A 22,425-nucleotide genomic window follows, 5' to 3' on the forward strand; every position below is an offset into this window, starting at 1 on the left:
TTAGCAGGATCCAAACCTGACTGAGCATATATCAGTCATAATAAATACGATTCTATATCCTCCTTCCAATGTAGTTATTTAAAAATAAATAAAAAGTATGAGCATTTATTAATATTTGTTTTTAATAAAAGATATTGAAAAATAGAGGGAACAATGCCTGAGTCAGAGAACTTTCAAGCTAAGGCCTAATTCATGCATGCAAAGGTAACCGTCTCATGTGAATAAATTGATCATTTATAGGACTGGGAATAGTCTGACAAATACATGTATATATTTTTGCAGCTACTGTGCCTGAGGAAGCTATCTTTTACCTACCTAATCTAACTTGAAAGAGAATTTGCTCTTACTGTTTTCTTTGAGAGCTATGCAGAGCTAGGGTCTGTGGGAATCTTTTCCTTTCCTACATTTCCTTTTCCTTTTTCTGCTTTTAAATCTTTCATGAAGGGAAAGAGGAGCAACATGGGGGAAAGGAGCGGGAAATGACTCACCTAGCTCACTCCATCTCTTTTACAGCTTGGATACTTGGGAACTAGGGACTTTTGACAAATATTGACTGTAGGGTTAGTATCAACTTCTTGATTGAGTTGGGACTGGCACAGGAATATTTTGCAGGAGATGGAAAGACTTGCAATAAATAAATAAAAGAAGCATCGGCTCTAGATGGCTGTAGCACGGAATAACTAGTAAAGTTCAGAGAGAGTGCTAAATCAGTCCTGATGTCTGTTGGTATTTTAATGAAGTCTACAGCATAAAAATAAAATACTCCTGCCTTCTTAATTATAGCAAACACATTTTATAATAGTTCTATTGATCTTTTGCAAACAAGGTTGATTTTGCAGGAAGGGTAGGTGGAGTAAGTGAATAATAGCACAAACTACTGTTGCATTCCACCGGGGAAGTAGCATTTAAAACCTTGTTTTTTAACAAAAGAAGATACTATTTGTGTTCTTGATGTACATTATACTTTCAATATTCCTAAATAAATAAATAAATAAATTTGAATATCCTGCTCTGTTTCATGAGGATACTATCAGTTTCTGTCATTCACAGGAAATTACGTCCAAAAGTCTCCATAGATAACATGTAGCTATTTTTTTTAAGATAGTGAGATGAAGTAATGCTATGTACACAATACAGATTGTCCCTGGAATATTGAATATTGAATATAGCATTTGGGAAAAAAAAAATCCAGTGGCTAAAAATAGTAGCTATGCGTTGAAATGAAAGAAGTAACTCAATGGACTGAATAAGATTCACAGGGACACAATTGAGAGATGAGTGATCTCAAAGAGATACCTCATTGGTACAGTTTTGTGAACTATTTGCAGCAATTTGTTCAGCTAATTTTGTCCTCTGTCTTGATCCCAATTTACATTATCAAACCTTTGTCCTCATCATTTTTATAAAGCAAAGAAATATCAAAATGGCAGAATACTACAGGTATGTTTTCTATAATATGTAATAATCACACACATATAGTAAGATACCTGCTGTGTAAATTCTTGTGAATGGGAAAATAATAATTCAGATACTTGCATGCTTACAAAATACAATCACAATTTGTTGCTTTTATTTGGATGCATCTTCACAAATATGTTTTGAATATTCTTGAGCTGCAAATATTCAGCACATTTGCAGTGCCAGATACAGCACAGTCTGGTGTTTTCCATGTTGAGGTAAAAAAAAATGCGGAACTCCACCCCCCACTTCAACACCCTGTTGAAATGTGGAGTTGGCTTGCCCAGAGCCACGCTCAGGCACCAGGCAGGCTCTGCACAGCAGAATTGCCGTGGCTGCAGCCCCAGGGCCTCCCCAGGATCCCAGGTAAAGGTTCTGGGACCAGCACAGTGGTAGTCCCAGCCTCCCCTACCCCACGCAGCATGGGCATTCCCCGAGGACAAGAAGAGATGCACTGCAAGGTGCACTGCCACTACTTGTCCCCAAGGAGCCAAATATCCATGCACATCTGGATGCGTCCCTGTTGATCAATTAAAGTCCTTAGTGGGTGTCATGTGATTGGGCTTGATTTAGAGAAAGCTATGTATATGTATTTTTGTTCTTAAGTCAGGGGGGCTCAGCCTCTGGTCCATGGCCAAATGTGTCCTACAGAGCCTTGCCATCTGGCATGTGGGGCTAGTGGTGGTTAATACTGCTACCCCTCCCAGCTACCAAATTCCCAAGCCCCGTGTGCCAGGTCAGAGCCAAGTCATGCTCCCTGTCAGATTGGAGCCAGGGGACTGTCCTTCTACCCCATGCAGCCAGATCACAGCTGGACCACACCTCCTTGCTTCTACATGGCTGGGTTGAGACAAGGCTCTTCTCCCCGCAGGTCTTGTCTAAGCCCCCTCCCCCTGTGCAGCTGTAGTAGGGTCAGGCCCTTGCCCTGAGCAGCTGCTTCTGGGATGAGCCATCCCCCTTTCCTTCCTGGTGGCTGGGTTGGGGCCAGGCTATGCTCCCTACCCCCACATGACCAAATCACGTCTTTTCCCCACAATGTGGCTGTGTTGGGCCCTGACTAAGACCCCTTCCTTCATACAGTTGGATTGGGGCTGTGCTGCCCCCTGCCTCCCTCCTGTACAGTCAGATGGGTCTCTGCCATGCCTGCCTCAGGTGCTGCATCAGGACCAGTAGATGGATCCAGTCCATGGATAGTCTGGTCACTGCCCATTCAAGCCACTTAACAAAAAAGCACCACTGACTTAAGTGATTGCAAAACTTATTGCCAAGATATTTGTAGGCACTGCAGTGTTTTCAAATGCAATCAAGTTTCCTCAGTGACATGGTTTGGAAACAGATTGTGATTGACTCAACTATTTCAAGGTTCTTATTCTTGAGCAAGACAGAAAGCCAAATCATCCTGATTTACTTTCAAGGGTGGTTGTCACACAAATCAATGGCACTTACTCTTATGAGTAAATTGAGCAGGATTTGAAAAAAATAGTTGATCAAGAATAAAAGGTCATGAGGGAAAAGAGCCCATTTCTTTCAAATGGGGAAGGAAGGAGTACCTTATGTGCTAAATATCATGCATCACTGGATGATGGGGAAAGAGTTGTGTAGGATCTGACAAGTTCCAAACACCATCTAATGGGATTTTAAAAACATATTTTATTATGACTTTCAACCTATGATGTTTGATATAATTTAACAGATCTTTCAGAGAAATTACATACTCTTCAAGAAAATAAGCAGTTATAACAGGCAAGAATATTCACTTGTAGTATCAAGGTCTCTAAATTCATTCTGTCTTTTCTCACAAGATGAAGGAACATACCTTCCAAAAGGAGACTACATGGTAAAATATTAGGAAATAGATATTTATAGTGGTGTTACAGAAATTCAGTTTGCTTAAAAGAAAGCAGAAACTATTACAAGTGGCCATTAGTTATCCCCGGTTTTGATTTCAATACATAGTTATATGATAACATAATAAAAATTCCATATATCACATATGGTATTTGTGAAAATTGTAGTTAAATATGGAGATGCAGCAGTGGAAAAAAGGGAATCCACTTCAGGGGGCAAATGTGTTTGAGTGATGCTTGGGTGAAATACTGGAGAAATGCAATTCTGTGCTATCCTCTTCTCTTCCCATCCAACTCATAATTGTGGACTTTGCCTTCAACTGATAACGGTTATTTCCCAATTGTCCAAAATTGGTAACAATGATATAGAAGCTGAGCTCCCCCTCAATACTGGTCTCTTATGGATACTGCTTCCTTTATGGAAGGATGACTCTTGATAACTTCCTGTACATATCTGAATGTATACAGCTTTTCTGTAACATTTATCACGTTGTTGCCTAAGCACTGACCAGAGTGTTTACCTCCACACAGTTGTTTTTTTGGTTTTTTGTTTTTTTTCCCTGCAGCGGCGTCTACTTTTTTCTCTTCCAGAATCCAGAAAACTCTTCTAGTCCAATAAAACTTTGTGTTAATATTTCTACTTAATCTAGGTGTTTAGAAGTGTTTATTAGCCCAGGTGGATTGTTTGAGCTTGTTCTAATGCTTGGCTTCATTCAGAGATAGATATTTCTACATAGCGTTGTCCACTGGTGGAAAGTAGTTTTGCAAATAGGTTGACCTTTCTGAAGAAATCAGAACTTTGATGTAAGGCCAGATTTCAATGGGAATTAAATGCCTATATACCATTAAAAATCTGGCCCTGTATCTTGTCTCCTGGTCCAAAAGATTTTGGTTTTCATGATCTTCATCCTATTTAGATTGTATTAGTTGTATTGTTTTGTAAAATGCGAGCCTCTAGAGCTGCCATAGAAAGTGAAGCAATCTTTGACTGTTATGATTAGGGACCTACTTAATTTGCGGTTTTCACGGAAACTGTGAAAACTGGCAGTATCCGCAATTGCCAGGAAATATTCTATTAGTTATAATTTCCCACAAAATCAACCCAAAACATGGCCCTCAGTAGTTTATTCATATAATATGCTGTTTTGGTATGTCCTAATCCTTTCCATGACGCTACAGTTACTCTCATGTGCTTGAGACGTATTAACTGACTGTGGCAATAGCAGGGCTTCTCTGCCTATGTGGTCTCTCCACCAATCTCCAGTGATGGCAGGTCCTCTCCACCAATCAGCAGCAAGGAGTAGGCCACTGGGAAATGCCTGTGAAATCAGCCCTTCGTGCCATGAGCAAGCTGCAAAAATAGCTTCATTTCACCATGAGTTAAGTAGATCCCTAGGGATGATATGTTGCTAGCTTTATGGATTAAGACTCAGGCCTGAGTGTTGCACTACAGAATTGGGAGCCAATGTGTATGTGAATCATTGATATTAAGCTACTTATACAGAGTTTTCCCATTAAATAGCTCAGTAGCCATTTTACATTGGTTAAGAATATAAACATTTAGCCCCAAATATAGTAAATAACAGTCATTTGACCTGAAGGTTTAAAAGGGTGCAGCATCTCAGAAAGATGAATGTAGAAGAAGATATTTCTCATTACAGTCACTACATGGTCATATAGAATTATTAATGAGCCTAGGACAAGCTAACTCTTATGATGCACAACATATTTCTTATGGTTCATTTGGTATAATTTATCTTCATACAACATCATTGGATTTTATTTATGTACTTATGCATTCGCTTCACATATATGCAGTCATTTATATAGACTTGCCTTCTTTGGAACATATTACACCTTCTTTTCTTCAGCAATAGAGCTCATGGTGTGATAATCACCTTAAGCTATATGTAGCTGATGGCTTGTCATGATTATTTGGCAATATAGTGCAGTGTAACATGGCTTAGGAATGAAGATAGTATTCTTCTCGCTACTATGAAGTCCCTGTGTGATACTTTTCTGTAGCTAAAACCTAAAAAAAGGCATCTTAAGTTAGATTTTAAGGAGATTACATGTTTTTTCCTTGATTGCTTGCAGCACTTTCTTTTGTGTTATAATTTCTTCATTATGTGACCTTTATACACAATCTGCTGTTTTTGTGGCATTTTAAATATGACTCATTTATAAATATTGGCTATGTGAAATTTAAAGTATCAAAACAGATTTTTTTAACCTGTTTCACTGATGTAAAGCTTTTAATACAATTATTTTCAGAATGAACACAAAGTACTGATGTTCCAGTAATATAAGTCTTGATTGTCAACTGATAAATTATCATGATTATCAGACTTCTCGTTTATTACCAGATCTAGGCAGACAAGGTTCTTTGGGTAAATATGATATCTTTTATTAGACCAACTCAAATATTTATTAGGCCAACAACCAAATATTTGAGTAGGTCTAATAAAAGATATCGGAATTACCCAAAGAACCTTGCTTGCCTATGTCCTTAAACCAACACAGCTACAACCTGCTCACCAGATCTAAGAATTGTCCTCAAATCTAATTTTAGTATATGTGCTGCCGAAGCAAGCGAAGGTCTACGCTTGAGACCTTTCCCAAGTTAAGCTTAATCACCAGAAATAACATTGTGATGCACATAATTGTGGAAAAGAGTACTTTTCTCAGGACAGAGGTGAAAATAAAGCAATTGGTATTTAATATTTCTTTAGCTACCAAGAGTTCAGACAAAATATCTAAAGTTGTTGGGTTTTGCATAGCAAGAATTCAAATGTCATATATTTCCTAGAAACTTGCCATTGAGAGTACTTTGTTGGCAGGGAGGAGAATGAAAAAGGACAGTTAATGCTCAGTGAATATAATTCTGAATTTCCACACCTGTTAATATTTATTGTAAAATAGGCCACTTCACTTTGAATTTCCTGACTCTCAGATGCACAGAAAAATAATTGTTTCTGGTTATACATGTTCTTGGTATGTGCATGGGTAAGGTTAATATTTTGTAAAATAATCAACTTCTCTGTTGGTGACAAATGTTGTTTCGTTCTGCAAGAGAGAGTTTTTGTGTTAAAATTGCAATACCCACCCAAAGACAGATTCAAAATAACTCCCTTAATCTGCCAAAGTTTTCCTGTTTACAAATCATATGAATCGTAACAAAGTAGGGCTGGAAAGGACCTCACAGAATCTTGTAATTCAGCACCCTGATAAAGGCAGGATCATTCCTAACTATACCATCCCAGCCAAGTGTCTGGTATGCTTTCAACCTGCTTTTGAAAGTTCCTAAGGTTGGAGATTCCACAATTTCTCTAGGTAATCTTTTCAAGTGTTTGACCACCTTCACAATCAAGAAGTTATTCCTAATATCCAACCTAAATTTATGCTGCAGCATGTCCATTATGGCCACAGAGAAAAGCCCTTCTCCATCCTCTCTATAATTGCCCTCCAGGTCTTGTAGATTGTTACCAAATCCTGCCTCAGTCTTCTCTTCTCCAAACTAAACAAACCCTGCTTTTTCAGCCTTTAAAAACTTAAAAACAAAAAAAATAAAAAACCCTTCTTAAACCCATCATTAACTATTTATCACAATTAAGCCACCTTCCTATCCTATCAACCCAATCTTTTTTCCCTAGGCTTATCTGAAGCCCAATGAAATCAAGTAAGGATCAGCAACAAACACCCCAAAGGGTGCGTGCTGGGGGAAGGTTAGCTTAGCACGCTTTATTAGAAAATCAGAAATGGAGGGAAGGACTGTGAGTCTTCAATTTGTTTACATTGCTCCTTTAACAGTAATGTGAATTGAAAATGCAGTCAAAGAAAGAAACCTTGCCTTCTACTATACTATCCTTTTTGTTTTGCTGTCAGAAATAAAGATAGCTAGAGTACAAAAAGCTCAGGTGTGTGTTTTTCCCCCCCTTCATGAAAACAGAAACTTAAAATAAACATTTAAGTATTCCACTTCTCACAAACAGTAAATGTATTCTTGTCATTTCTTACTGCTGTACAGCAAGAAACTAACAATAAAAATAGGGGAACTGCACATCAGTAAGCAGCAAGCGTGTGTCTTAGTGGACAGGGTAAGGCAACAGAAACTTTTGCTGCTTGTTGAGGCTTTCATTTTTAATATTTTTTTTATTTAACTTTCAGAAATGGCACAAGGTATAGTATCAAGACTGTGTAATATCCTAGAATAAGAACTGGGGCAGCCAGACTTCAGTTACTGCCTTGTCATTCATGGTGGTGCAGAAGAGCTCTGAACGGAGGGAAGTTGTCACAGTATTTCTCTCCTTTTATGTTTTGCTACTGGTAGAAAAAACAGAAGACTTGATCTCTAGAGGAGACTAGCAGATCTGTAATAGAAGTGAAGCATTCTCAATGTTGGGTTGGTAATAATTCAAGATATTATTGGGTTAAATAGACTATATTTTAAAAGCACACATTATCTTACCACTTTTACAAACAACACTTGAGAGTGATAAGACCTTTAAACAGATTTCCTTAGTATACAATTATAATATAAATATGTTATATAAATAATAAAATTGTTTTTAAGTAAATATATCTATATATATCTGTTTATATCTACGTGTTATATACATATACACGCAATAAGGAAAAAGGGTATGTGTATATGTGTGTGTGTGTGCGTGTGTGTGTGTGTGTGTATGGCTGGTCTGGAGCCCCACATCAGCCCCCAGATCATCCCCGCTTCTGGTTCAGCCCCATTCCCTCCCGCTTTCCTCTTGCCCCCTGCCGTGTTGGGTCTGGGCACATTCCTCCCCATCTCTGTCCCACTCTATGTTCAAGGAGCAGGCCAGGGCCAGCGCCAATGGCCTCACCCCCTCCTCCCCACCCCACTCTGTCCCCTCCATCCCCGCTGTCATGGCAGCGTGCTACCGTTGCCACCTCCTCTCCAGAATGCTCTTGGAGCACTCTAATTGGCTGCCAAGACAACCGAGCAGAGTGTGAATGAAGCGTTACGGACAGACAGACAGACTGACAGACAAAGTCTTTTATAATATTAGAATTCACACACACACATAGATTTTAAGTGTTTAACCAGTGTCAGGTATTATTTGTAAAGGTAGTAAGGTAATTATTTATAGTTATAGGTTATACTATAGTTATACTATACATAATTCATTTACTACCTTTACAAATAACACCTGCTATTATGAAACCTGAGACTGGTTAAACACTTTAAATCTGTGTGTGTGAATATATTTTTTTTCTCCCTTTTTCCATATTGTGTGTATATGTATATAACACAGATATAAACAGCCATCAATCAGCTCAGCCATGACTGACAACAGTAGCAAACCTCTGGACACCACTTTCCAGAAAGTCAGCAGAGGCCAGCTTGGAGTTTACAAGGAAGCAGTGCTAAATGTGCCTGACTATCACCTCCCAAGCTAGTTTATATTAGAAACAGCAGAAAAGCTTCTGATGTCCTGAAACAGTACCTCTTCAGAGGGGTAAATGATGTCTCTTCTTTGTATGATCCAAATTTCTTAGGTGTCTGTAACCCACCTCTGGCTTCAGATACCACCTACATGTTGGTAGACAAGACTTCCGGTATCATGAAAGATGAAGTTCTCTGGTCTGATCCAAGCTAAACCAATAGTATTAAAAAGTCTTCAACAATTGATACCTGGCCTGGTTGAAGGAGTGGAGGAATGATTGTTATAACCTCAATCCTGAGCATGTTTATCCTCCTTGCAAGACTTTTTGCCTCTATATTCTTTGCCCCACCCCCCTTCTCTATATACATATCTATCTATCTGTCTATAGACACACACACACACACGCACGCACACACACACTCATATATAGATATATAGCTATATCTATATATAAACTAAAATAAATATATACCTGTGTTTTGCATTTAATTTTGCTTACACAAGACTAACTATGCTTTTGGATATCTGTGTCTTCATACTGGTAGAGTGTCCCAAAGACTTGATATAAAAAAACCCCCTGACAGATTCACTTTTGTTTATGATCAGGTTCTTATCAGTTTTGCTGTTAGGTGTGCATGCATGGACAGAATATATCAATGTAAGGGCAAAAGAAACACCTATACCAAATTTTAAAAAAAAGGAAACTTTACTACTCAATAAAATAATCCACTGTGTTTCATGTATTTACTTTATCCCACAGAAAGTGAAGTCTACCCTGTGATATTAAGCAGCTTTTCATTCTGGTGCTGAGTAGGACATGTGAAACAATAATGGGTCAGCCCATGAGCTGACTGGGCCAAGACTGGTAAATTCCCTGCTCCATTAAAAAAAAAATCTATCTGGAAGCTCAGTATAAAGGTTGAATACTTTTTATTATTAAATAATTCATCCTGTATTTAAAAATGAGTGTTCCACATGTGTTTGTTATTTTGGGGGGCGAGAAGGGGCAGGGGAAAAAATAGGGAGGGTGCAGAACTTAACAAACAACTTTGAGATCAATTGACCTATTAATATCTCTTAAATGTAATTTATTTTGCTTATTATCTAATAAATAATCATGGTCACCAGACTCCTAATTTATCCATAGTTCTGATTTAAGAGTTATACTTAAGTCCTTTCTCCTGAATACCTTCTCAAAAACAACGACGCTGTAATAGTTGAGTTCCTTGCAAGTATTGTATTTGAAAACAGAAATTATTGTGTAATATGAAAATGACCCTATAAACAATCAAAAACAACTTTATTTGAGTGTGAAGTTAGGTGTGAAATCAATGAAGTATGTCAGAGTTCTGGGAAAGAGCAAATTGTGAGAAAAAGAGGAAAATTGTGGATTCTTCCTGACTCGCTCCCCTCTTAATTTTTCATAGGGCTCTCAAGAATATCCTTCCACATGCTGTTCCACATTTCCAGTGTTTGTCTTTTAACTGTCCAGCTTTTTCTTACCCCCCTTTTAATCCACTCTGGCAATTGCACTCATGATGCTGTAAGCTTTGCTATACAATTTGGAGATAGATGTACGTACTTGTTTGCGCATCCAAAGCCATTGGCACATTCCATTGATCTAAAAAAACAGGGGAATTAGCAACATAACAAATAAATGGATTAACTGTGGTTGTTAATCCACCAGACCAAATTCTGTTTTAGCTGATTTCAGTAAAGCAATTGTGACCAGATTTTGGCTCCTTATCAAATAAGGCTTGTTGCAAGAATTGCTGAAGTTCATGAGAGTGTGACTTTTTCATTCTGGTTAGGATTAACCTTCTAATGTACAGATGTTTCCTGCTCTGTATTTAGATACATTGGGTTGTTTTTTATTTTACATTTCGCAAAAGTCAATTTATAATTGAAATAAGTAATTAGTTGCTTTTAATATGCTATTTATATTTTTTCATTCTTACAGTATTTAATAAAAATAATAGTAGACATGCTTTCCATTTTGCTGTTAGATAGCATAGAAGATTAGAGTAAAATCTTGGCAGTATATCATTCATATCTTTATTATAGACAATGATTTTAAATCAGGAGATCCATTAGAGATCCCAAAATAAAAGATGAAATGCATAAACATTTCCTTTTCCAATAGCCTGTTCAGTGTAAGTCTCCCAGACTCAACAGACAGTAAAGAATGAAGTCAGATACATAGTCCACCCTTCCCAAATTCTAGGTCCTCTGCTTGAATGGTACTGCAAGTCACACAAGGCTACATTTCAGTCTGAGTAGCTGTTCCCTGTCACTGTCTTTGACGCTCAAGCTGAAGTAGTTTTACAAAGTGATCTGGTGTGCAGTATATGAATTTCTGTGATAAGACTTCTCCCCTTGTAGGGATGAAATCCAAAAATCAATGTCAGATGGAAATCTAAGTTCTCAATGTTTTGAGGATTGGTGGAAAAGATTTTAACAAGTGTGAATTTTAGACTTTACCCTGAGAAATTTGGCAGATAGAGCAAGTTAAAATCTTGGGTGCAGATGGCTGCCTAAGATATCTCAGGACACAGAACTGAAAAAAGGTCTAAATCCAAAATCAAACTATTCTTTACATTTCACCTGGATTTATAACAGAGGCTTTGCTGGCATTGAGAATTTGAGGAAATTAAGTTCTTGCCTGCACCTTTGTGAAACTGGATGATAACCACATTCCAATTACCTCTCAGTAAAAGGAGCATCAAACTTAATTGCTTCTATTCAAGTAGCTATTTCTTTTAATTTGAACTCAAAAAAGCAGGAAGAAAAAAAGAGATACGAGGATACTAAAGCAGCCAGCTGAATGGACCAGTAGAGGTAGAAGGCCTGTATATGGCCAAAAACATTTTGGACTCGGGGAAAAAACTCTCTTTCTATTTGTTCTTGTTGTTCTGTTTTTGGTTTTATGTATTTATATTTGTATAATATTTCACCAGCATATTACCTTAATTCTATCCTATCCATTAATTTTTGGCAGTAATAGTTTCTAGCCTGAATGGAAATATAAGATTCTACGTGTGATTCCCCTATTGCATGCACCTCTTGTTTTAAAATACTATTCTCTAATAGCTTTTGACTTACGTTGTGATGTTTCATCCAGTAATTTTTCTGTGGTTAAAATTGTGTCCATGTATAGAATATTTGATATTGGCACTTAAGGAACTAATTTAAAACTATAACTGGCAAACCATTCAAGTGAAAATAGTGGCATTTTCTCTTTCTTCATGTAACAGTAAGTATCAAATGAAAAGTGAGTAATAAAATTATTCACAGAAGAGATGGAAAGTAGAAGCTTACTCATCACAGTCACTGGGGCCTGTGGCTACTAATGTCAAATCTTAGATTTGTCTCTACTTTTCCATATATATACTGAGAAAATAAAGGGAATTTATCACAGTTAAAACACATATCATAGATACAACAGTGGAAAATGATGGTAAGGAGCACTCCTGCTTGTAAGGGACCAAATAACCTTGGGCGCATGATCCAGCTCCCACTTTTTCATTGACTACAGTCCCTCAAGATCTTTTCACTATCCAGACTGCATGGGCATCATTTTCCCTAACTTCTGCATTATTGTGCAAGTGATGAAGGGATAGAGACTTTCTCTCCCTCTCTTGTCCACTTTTCAGGAGATACAAGGTATGTGCAGGGCATTATGTTACCAGCCAACCAGTGAGAAGACAGAACCTCCCTACTAGTTCTTCTGGTACAGACAAAACTGACCAATTGCACTTCATAGTCTTCTAAATCAGCATAATGGTTCCTCTCATGTACTCTGAAATGATGCCTCCCTGCACCCACGCCAGACTCAGCTACCACTAAATATTATACCTTAGCTATATGACAGCTAGAGCTCAGTTGACTAAACTCTGCTGAAATGAGACATGGCAGTTTCCTGTGATGTTTCTAAGACATGTAGGTCTTCTGTGACCTAAGTATAAATTTGTCATGTGATTTTTCCCTTTCTTTTAAAAAACATTTTTGCAATCTAACCTTTAGCACTGCAACCAAGATTTGGCTTTAGCTAATTACAGCTGTGCATTACTAATAGTATTCAGTGTTTATAGAACAAGTTCTCCTTTAGTAAAAAAAAACAAACAAGAGCACAAGGGACCCTACCCTCACCATTATTTATTTATTTGAGAGTTATGTTGTTGTTTTTTAATGGCATTTACTGAGTGACTCACAATATCTATATATCATTGAAACAAAGACATACTGATTATAAAAGCCTCTGGATTTGTTATTAATGCAGCACACCCTAAATTTTCAAGCAGACTTTCTTCTATTAACTCTAAGTTGTTGGCAGAGAAGTTCAGAACTAACCAGATGATTTAAATCAATCACATCAGTAAATATTTGTAGAAGGCATGAAAATCTTTTACCTAGTGAATATTGCACTGGAGAATGACCATCATTTATCATTGGAAAGCCTGTGTTCCACCATCTTTGTTTAGCCATAAAAAGAGAATGTGCCAGTTTTCTTAAATGAGGAGCCAAACATGACAGTTTAGTTGATGGTGTCAACATTGGCAGCAAACTTGATGGACAGCACCAAACCTTGTCGTGGCCTGTCTCTTGCTAATTAGCTGTTCGAAGGAACTCTTATGTGCCACAGGCATAGTCTTATCAGTAAAGGACATCTTTGCCATTCACACTGACAGCTGTGATGCAGCTGTTCGTGAAGAGAATTGAGTATGGAGGGGGGAGGTTGGTAGGCGGAGGAGGATTTAAAACAAGTGACAGCTCCACTGTCTTGCACTGAAGCCGTCCTGAGCTATAATAAACAACTGGAATGAAGAATAGAGAAGGTGGGAATCAAAATTTATAAAATCAGAATGTAGACCAGGCATAAAACAAGAATGAGAGCTGGGGAGAGAACACATGCCTGCCCCATGAGTGCTTTGTAGGACAACTGGAGCTGTATGCTCTTGTGATTAATGCAGGCCAAGGGATTTGCTGATGGATTTAACATACAAATGTTCATGATTTTCTGTAGGTTGTATGCATGTCCATGGATATTAATGGGGAAGCATGCCAGGAAGTCCCACATCTGAGCAAGATGTGGAACAGAATGGCTCTGAATAATTTATTGAGGTGCCATAGATCTGATGGCATTGGAGACAGGCTGAGAGGAGGGGTATTAAAAACTAAAAAACAAGAAAATAAAAATAAAAAGGAAAGGAAGGGAAAAATGTACTTAAAATGCATTGAGTGATTGCTTTATTTAGGGCTGATTTATTTGTTAAATAAAGCAATCACTTGATGTATTCTTACTGTTTGTCAGAACAAATCAGAGAAACATTCTTAGTGTTTAGGTTCTTTATGTGCTCTTACTGTTTGTCAGACAGAACAATCTTTCTGATGCAGTGAACTTAAGTGGTTAGAGTACACTGTTATTATTAGTATTAGTATTAATATCAGTATTACTGAATTTCCATCCATGTGTATAAGTGCCAGCTGTTGCCATTGAGGTGCTTTGCTGACATGGCTGAAAATAAAACCCCAACTAAAGAGACTTACAGTCTAAATGGACAATGTAGGAATAAAGACTAGAAGATAGGATATAGCAAAATATTAGTGGAGGAGATGATGTTTGAAAGGTGTACTTTTGTTAATCCTTTCTTATTTTTGTTTGCACTGTGTTCTTTACAGTGAGGAAGAATGTATGAGTACAGTACATAAGATTTATGAATGACACACTATCATTCTAGGTAGACCGCTCAGTAAAATTGTCTGTGAAGTTTAGAAAGAGTAGAATAGAAAGGAAAAAAAAAGGTCCATTACTAACCTGCTTAGATTAAACATTTTATATTTTCCTATTAGTCAGCTTCAATATTAGGGGTAGAGAAAAATGAATGTATAGTAATAATACAAATAAAAAAGTGGTCCAATCTCTTCCCGAGAACTGAACCTAAACAAGGGTAACAGAATGTCTTAGACCTTCATTTTATTCTTCTCTGTGCTTTCTGGAAGCACAGATATTAAAACAAATGAGCTGTGCAGTATTTTTATTTTAGTTTATTTTATTGGAGAAACCCAGCTTTAAAAACAGTTTTCAGCAGAAGCAGGGTAAGTGTTTAGACTAATTTGTAAGAGCACTGAAATTTGGGACATTAGTGTGAAATAAACCTTTTTTTCATGTCTTCCCTTTTATTACAGATGGTATATGTGTTTCACTGTATCCAATTTTCCTTTTCTTCACTGATGTATAAATAAAATAGCTAAGAGTACAGTGCAGTCAGTTGCTAGAAAGTGTCCCAAAACAGATGTTTATTTGGTTATTACAGAGAAATTGCGCACACACTTGCATACCTCACTGATGCTAAGTCTGTTAGATTTACTGCCTTCTTGACTGCTTCTTCTCCTATATACTGCAGAAACAACCTTCCTTGCCAAAAAACCATCACACATTGAGTTTAAAACACATTTCAGAGATGTTTTTGTTTACTTATAAAAAAACCCTAAGATGCAAAAGACAAAATTATGCTTTAGGGACTTTCTCAATAAGAAAATAAAAATAATGATGATTCTTGCTCGGCTTTGTAGTGGGCTCTGCTATCATTTTTTATTTGTCTGTCTATTATGTTTCCTGTACTATATGTGGAGAGACATGTAATGCCTTCTGGTGACATTTTTGTTTATTTTCATTCATGACTAGTGGGATAATTCCTATTATGCTACTGGAAACTGTTAGATATTCCTCATAAATATTAGATGTGGCCATATAACCCGAGGTTTGTCTTTCAGTTTTCATGAAAGTCTAATGATGTCTATGAAATTCATCTTTAAGGAAAAAGTGATTTTGCTTAGTAACAGGACTTTGTCTAGCCCTTCATTGTAAATAAGTTTCCCTTAGACTGGCCCTTTCGTTCTTGACTTGTCAGATAATTTTTTTTTTTATAATATGCTAAATATTTAGGATGGCTGATGAATAGTTAAAAAAAAATCCAAACTTCTTCAAGATTAGTGTTCCTGTGAGTATTTAGTATTTGCAAGCCAGTCTGTGAGATCACCTAACTCAATTATTTAAATAGGGCTTCTCAGGTCAATACTTGCTCGTAATTATGATTTAGCTGTTGTCTGTCTGCCTCTAGATTTCAGAGTAAGTATATTTCTGTGTTTTCCACAAGCAGGAGAGCTACGAATGTGTTGAAAGTTCATATAGCACTTTTGCAATTTGTTTCTGTTGCAGCTCCTTCCTCACCCCTCCCTACCTCCTGCAAATTGTAAACATAACCATTTTTTATGATGCTGAACAATTTTTTGGATCAAATGACATTTATCTACAGGTATTTAAGCATGTCAGTGGGAAAACACTGTTCTTTGGGCACTACACATGTCATCTCAAGCTGGTTAGAAGAGCATACTACATTTTTGTAGATTGTGGGTATGTTGTTACTTTAAATCTTGGCACAGTCTATCTGAACAGAAATCAGGTTAGATTTGGCTGCACAGTTATGACAGAAAATCCTATAACTCTTAAGTTTGAAAGGTTATTTGCTAACAATGGTTGGATAAAAACAGAAACATAAGTTGCCATAAAAGTTACATTAGACCTTGTTTTGGATGGCTCTATGAGTCCAGGAAAAGAATAAAGGTCATTATTTCTGCCCAGTTTCAAACCGGGGCCCTTTCACGTATGAGGCAACCGTGATAACCACAACAGAAACCAGTTCTATACATGGGCCATGTCTACATGTAGGTCTACATATAGGCCATGTCTACTATAGGTTAGGGCTTGGAACCACAAATACTGTCCTATGGCGGCATTCTATAATGCGCAGCAATGTACCTGTAGACACTGGCAGGGCTGGCTGGGGCATGAGGGTGCTTTAGTGCAGGGGCAGCCTGCTAGCTCCACACTGAGCACCCTCATGCCCCAGCCAACCCATCTACAGCATGTTGAGCCACTGGGGAATAGCTCCAAGCTGGCAGGCTGATGCCTGGTACCCCTACCACTTGGAGCTGCTCTGCCCCAGCTCAGTGTGCTGTGGTCCCAGACACACATGTAAATGCTGTGCTCTGGAGCAATGAACTCTGGCATAAGCTGCACTGGAATTTATTGCATTGTGGTAATTGTGCCCATAGTCACTAATCCCTGCTCTGTAAAGTGAGAAAATGTGTAGTAAAGTATCATTTATCCTCCATCCACTCCATGTGTTCCAGCCCTTTGCTAGTAGTAATGGGTAGAGGCCTCCTTAGTAGCTGAACACCATGCCTTTGGAGCTGAACTCCATGCCTTGAATTCAGATGTTTAATCAACTCTGGAGAGAGACTTTATCATTGTGCATAGTCTAGACCTGCTCCCTAGAATCGGGTCTTAATTCAGAACATCATGAGTGGCAGATCCTGCAAAGTCTTCAGTAAAAGTGGATTTAGCTCAGAGGTTTCTAAGTAACTTCTGATTATTATGTTAGAGTTTCACTACTGCACTCTTTCCTGCTCTTGGAGAAACATGCCAGTGACTTCCATACTTGGTCAAAATTGAGGAATAAATGTTTTGTAGATTCTTATATAGAGAGAGACTGTATGTTTTTTTATTTTTACTTTTCCCTTACCAGGACACAAACTTCTATTATTCTAAAAGTGGTAGTGGTGGGCCCTAAGGACAGGCAGTAATAATTTATGTATTGCAAGGTTCCTAAAGGTATTTAGAAGTGTCTAACTCCCACTTTAGGCAGTGAGACTATCTAAATAGTTTTTAAAATCTGACCTCTGGAGAGCGGGAGGGAGGTATAAACCAGTACAGGGTCTGAGAGGAAGTGAGGTACTCACACACATTTGCAAGTTTGAATTCTAACAAAATCAATCAGAAGAGGGGTGGAAAGATGTATATTTTTACCTTTGCAAAACTTCAAATTTTCTTCATTTTTGGTATAACTAGAATGTAGTGCAAGGGTAAATCCTTGAAGAGCAGCTTTGACATGTACTCATGAGTACTCAGCACATACCATTGGGAACAAATCTACGTTTTTGTTTTGCTTTTCCAGAGTGGTATTTTTTAGTTTTAATCTAGGATCTTTTGTTGGAGATATGATAATCCACAATCCACTGGTGCCTACTGCAATCATAAACTACCAGGTTTCTTCTCTGTGAAATTAAAAAGGTGCCTCTGGATGTTGTAGATACAATCTGTTTGATAGCATGTCTATCTGTTTATTGAGTTTGTAAGAGAAGAAAAGGAAGTGGCTGTTCAGAAAAGTATAGTTTTTAATCTAATGTATCAGATATAGTCAGTGAAGCAATGGTAAAATTATGTATAATATGTTGCTGAAGTACCTATATGGGAAAATATTTTTTGTGCACCTCAGAGATATTTTAAATAATAATAAAGTGTTGAAATGTAAGGGTATTTTTAGATAGATGCATCTTTACTTAATTTCAGGGAAAGAAACTATAATAGTTTTTTTCCCCCTCTTTGAATGAAAATCTTTGTTTTTAATGACTGCTGTTTAACCCAGTGTTATTCTAAAACCCATTTTACATCACAGTTCTCTTCCTTGGCACTTGCCAAGTGACTAGGGGTTAGATCCAAAACATTTAGCTCTCAAGGGAAAAAAATCACTTTATGAATGCTGTAACTAGATTCATGAGAGGGTGCTTTGTTTATTTATTTATTTATTTTTCTTCTTCCTTCAATCATTTCATTGCTTGGGGGAAAGGAAAAAGCTCATTTAGCAGCACCAGTAGACATAGGCATTGCAGCACCAATCAATCAACACAAATACTTTCCTACTGAAGCTCCCCTGTGACCTTGAGGAGTGTGACAAATGACTTAGAGGATGGAACAGACAGAAGTTTTGTGATAAACCAAAAAATTATGTTCTGCTGGGTGATGAAGAAAAATAAAAATGAAGAGTGAGGCTAGATATATGTTTGGTTTAAACAAGACTCGATAAATTCTGTAACTACCTTGTGCTGCATTGGCTCTGGCTAAAGGAGTTCAGTTTCACAGTAATCAAGACTTCCTCAATAAACCTCAGCACGGTATTTACAGTACTTGCTTTCCCAGTACTACAGTACTTTATGGCTATCAGTGCTCGATTATGGCTGGAGATTGTAGTAGTTATTGATGCTGATTCCAGAGGCAACATATCAAATACATGTGGAGGGGAGGTAGCCAGCAAGGTGAATTACTTAACCTAGATTTCTTTGGTTTATTCTAAAATCTGCAGCATGTTAGCTGAGTCAGATTATTAATCTGAAACCTTAAATGCATTAAATCTACAGGCTAATAGTTATTGTGCAAAGAGGTTTTTATTTTAAAATGAATTTTAATTCTTGTGAAGTGGTGGGAAACTGAAAGCAGTGGCAGCAGATATCACTCATTTATTCACACAGTGGGGGTAGCGTGGAGGAAATAATGCATGTTCTTCCATCCATCAATGCATGTCCAATGTGAACAGAAGGGGACATCTATAGGGAGAAGAGTTATAGTTCCTGTGCCTGTTCATTCTTTGTGCCTCACTTGATGCTGACTATTATGAGGTAGACTGCTGTCATGGTAAGGAAAACTCCTATCCCATCCATCCTTGTCTAATATATTTGTTTGCTGTAGGTACTTCTGTAATGTTCCTGACTACGACATGAGCACTTCGTAAATATTTATAGCTAGCACTAATAATATATTCCATATTCTTCCTTTTTAGCCTTATCAGAGAGGTAGGTTGATAGATGTATATTTTGTGATTATACTTGATTTGTGTGCACATGTGTAATGGAGATTGTGGGAAAGTTAAATCAAATAAGATGGGTTCAATCAAAAATCAAATGAACAAGAAGATTTTGTTATTGGCATTATATTTCTCACTTGAATGACTCTCTTGTTTCTGGCCAACCATTTTTTGCTTGTGAACAAAGCTGCCATGGGAATCATGGATGCAGAGGAAGAAGCTATTTCTCTTTCCAGGATAGGGACAGACATTCAAAAAGCCTGCATCTTAATTGATTCATTCTTTACAGGTTAGCCTAACCTGGCTAGGCTAAATCAGTTTTGTAACCAGACAGACATCCCAGAAATGCAGGCATATACTTTCAGTGGCTCAGGCAAGAAGCTGGGGGCCCTAGAGAAGCCCTCGCTTCCCTTGCACAGAGCTGAGCTGATGAGGGTGTGGCCAGGCCCAAGCAACATGCTATGATTAGGGAGGAGTTCCCCCCCATCCTCCCAAACAGCCCAGCAAGGAATGTTTATCACCTCTAACTCAGTGTTTATCACCCCATTAAGAAAACAGAGTGCCATTACCAGCTATCTGTTGGTTCTGCCTTTGTCCCGTGTGCCACAGCTCGTAGATAGCAGCATGTTGTCTGCTAGCTAATTCTGAGAGGTGCCTGTGAGGGACAGGGGCATGCCTGCTTAACAGGGAATGTGGTGGAAGGGAGCAGAAGCCAGGCACGCACCTGCAGATACTGCCGAAGCTGCAGCCAGGGAGCAGAGGGGAAGGGCTGGCCCTGCTGTGGAGCAGAGAGCCCCACCCAGCCCAGAGAGAATGCTGGGATGCTGGGGGAGTCTGATTTAATTTAAAATGGTGAGGGGTCTGGGACAGACATTGCATAAACCCATTTGAGCCAAATCAGTTAACTCTGATACTACATTCAACCAGGTTTATCTCAAACCCATTTCAGCCATTTTCAAACTGGTTTATGTGCACTGAACTTCTGTTCTGTTCCAGGTTTAAAACAGTTTCTGATGACTTAAACCAGGTTATATGTAATGTTTATCCCTATCCCTGCAGGATACAACAATCAGTTTTGAAACCAGTTTTGATTCTGTCTGCAGGATAGAAAAATGATTGCATTCAAAAGGAAGGCAGCTCAGGGTAACAGTGCACTTTATAACCAAAAACCCTCCACTTTTTTCAGGGTTTCCTACTTTATCCCAGATTTCATTTAGTACTTCTGAGGTATCATAGTTAGGGACCTACTGAAATTAAGATTTTGCAATTTTTGCAAATTTAACAGAAACCGCAGAAAGCAATAATTTCAGCAATCACCATGAAACATGGCATTTCCCACAATTTTATGTGGAATCACCTGAAAAAAAAAAAAAGTTTACTGAAATACAAAGAAAGTGCAACAAGTCCTGCAGCCACAGAGCATGTGGTTTGAGAGAGCTGCCAAGAGGCTGAGTTAGTGACATAGACTCCATGAAGGTAAGAGTCAGGAAAGCAAAAGGGTTTCAGTGTCATTGTTTAAGAAGCTAGATGCAGTGCTGCAGTCTGATGATGATTAGTGAAGAGAAATCCAAGAACACTACATACATTTTAGCTCAGGATTGTGTAAGGCAGTTTCTTATAGGAACCTTGCATGCAGATGGTGGTAAATGTTTTTGTTCCTCATGCAATATAAATCCGAATGTGTCAAGGAAAATCAGCATTTACAGTCCAAATTGCAGTGAAAGGCTGCTGCAGAGGTTGAAGGTCAGTGCAAGAAACAAGTGACTATGTTCTCAATCTTTAAAAGAATCACTGAAAGTACTTTGACAAGAAAAGAGGCTTCATTCATGCTAGTGGAGGCCTTCAGCGGCAATGCGTAGGAGGTGCACAGGGATACACATGCACCCCCTGAAAGCACTAGTGCACTCCCTATCAGGCTGCACTCCCTGTTTAGCTGGTGGGCAGGGGGGCCATCAGGAGCGCTGGCTGGGGAGTGGAGCCCATGGAGGCATTCATGGCCACCAACAGTCCTTTGGAGAACATTGATAAGCCTAAATTAAGGGGCTGCTTGAACAAACACGTGTCACATGCTGGCAGTTTTCCATGTGTGAACAAGCTTCACCAAGATTATCTACCAGGAGTAATTGCTTTGCATGTTCAGTCTACAAAATATACATTGACAGAATATGAATCAATCTTGATTGTTACAAATAGCAACAGATGCCCAGGATAACTATGCTATGCACATTTTATTTGTACCTGGGAGCTGGACAGACCACAACCTGCCTGTTTTTCAAATGGAGCCAGTTTACCTTGTGCCTGTCGATTTTTTTTTTTTTTTCTCCTATAGCACAAGGTGTAGTGAAGGCTGTTGTAAGCTACAGCTTAGCATTTAATAAGATTTCAGTATTTCTGCCTGATAATGCAATGTATATATGCAAAGCTTCCTGTGATGTGCTACATGGAATGATGCCCAACACAATTTGTGTCGCCTGCAATGCACACATCCTTTCTTTAGCAAGTGACATCTGGCATACACTTTTTTTATATCACTAGCCTAGTTTTCTCTTTTAAAAAAGCATTCAAACATTGTCCAAGCCATAGGCTTTGATACAGGGAGTCCATCACCAATGAAAGTGGTCCTCTGCATATGACTGTCACTTCTACTGGAGCCAGTGCTTATAAGGTGAAATTCATGGTTTAAGGTAGTTCATTACCACACAAAGAATATGAACTACTACCAGCAATTTGTGTGGGAGGAGCTTGAAAACATACCCAGCACATAGTTCGTGTTTATACTACATTAGAAACATTAAAATTAAGTTAAATTTGTGGCTGAAAATGTGATTAAGTTCACAGAGCTTCTAATGTGGTCTGAAAATCAGCACGCTTTGATTCACCAAGCAGAAAACAAGCTGATGGATTTGATCAGCAGGGCTGAAGACATGGCATCACAACAGCTTTCAAACTTTCAATGTGAAAGTCAGTGGAGACAAGAACTGGTCCAGGCAGTTCCCG

The 22,425-nt window shown here is 38.2% G+C and overlaps 1 protein-coding gene and 1 pseudogene across 8 annotated transcripts in view; both read left to right on the top strand.

Moving 5' to 3' along the window:
• Positions 1–22,425, top strand: part of PCDH9 (protocadherin 9) — a 991,597-nt gene that overhangs the window by 342,556 nt on the left and 626,616 nt on the right. The window lies entirely within an intron of this gene.
• On the top strand, positions 1,424–11,186 carry LOC149874925 (uroplakin-3a-like; annotated as a pseudogene).

Source organism: Crocodylus siamensis, chromosome 1 (genome assembly GCF_052110815.1).
Source record: "Crocodylus siamensis isolate JL-2025a chromosome 1, ASM5211081v1, whole genome shotgun sequence".
Classification (NCBI taxonomy): domain Eukaryota; kingdom Metazoa; phylum Chordata; order Crocodylia; family Crocodylidae; genus Crocodylus; species Crocodylus siamensis.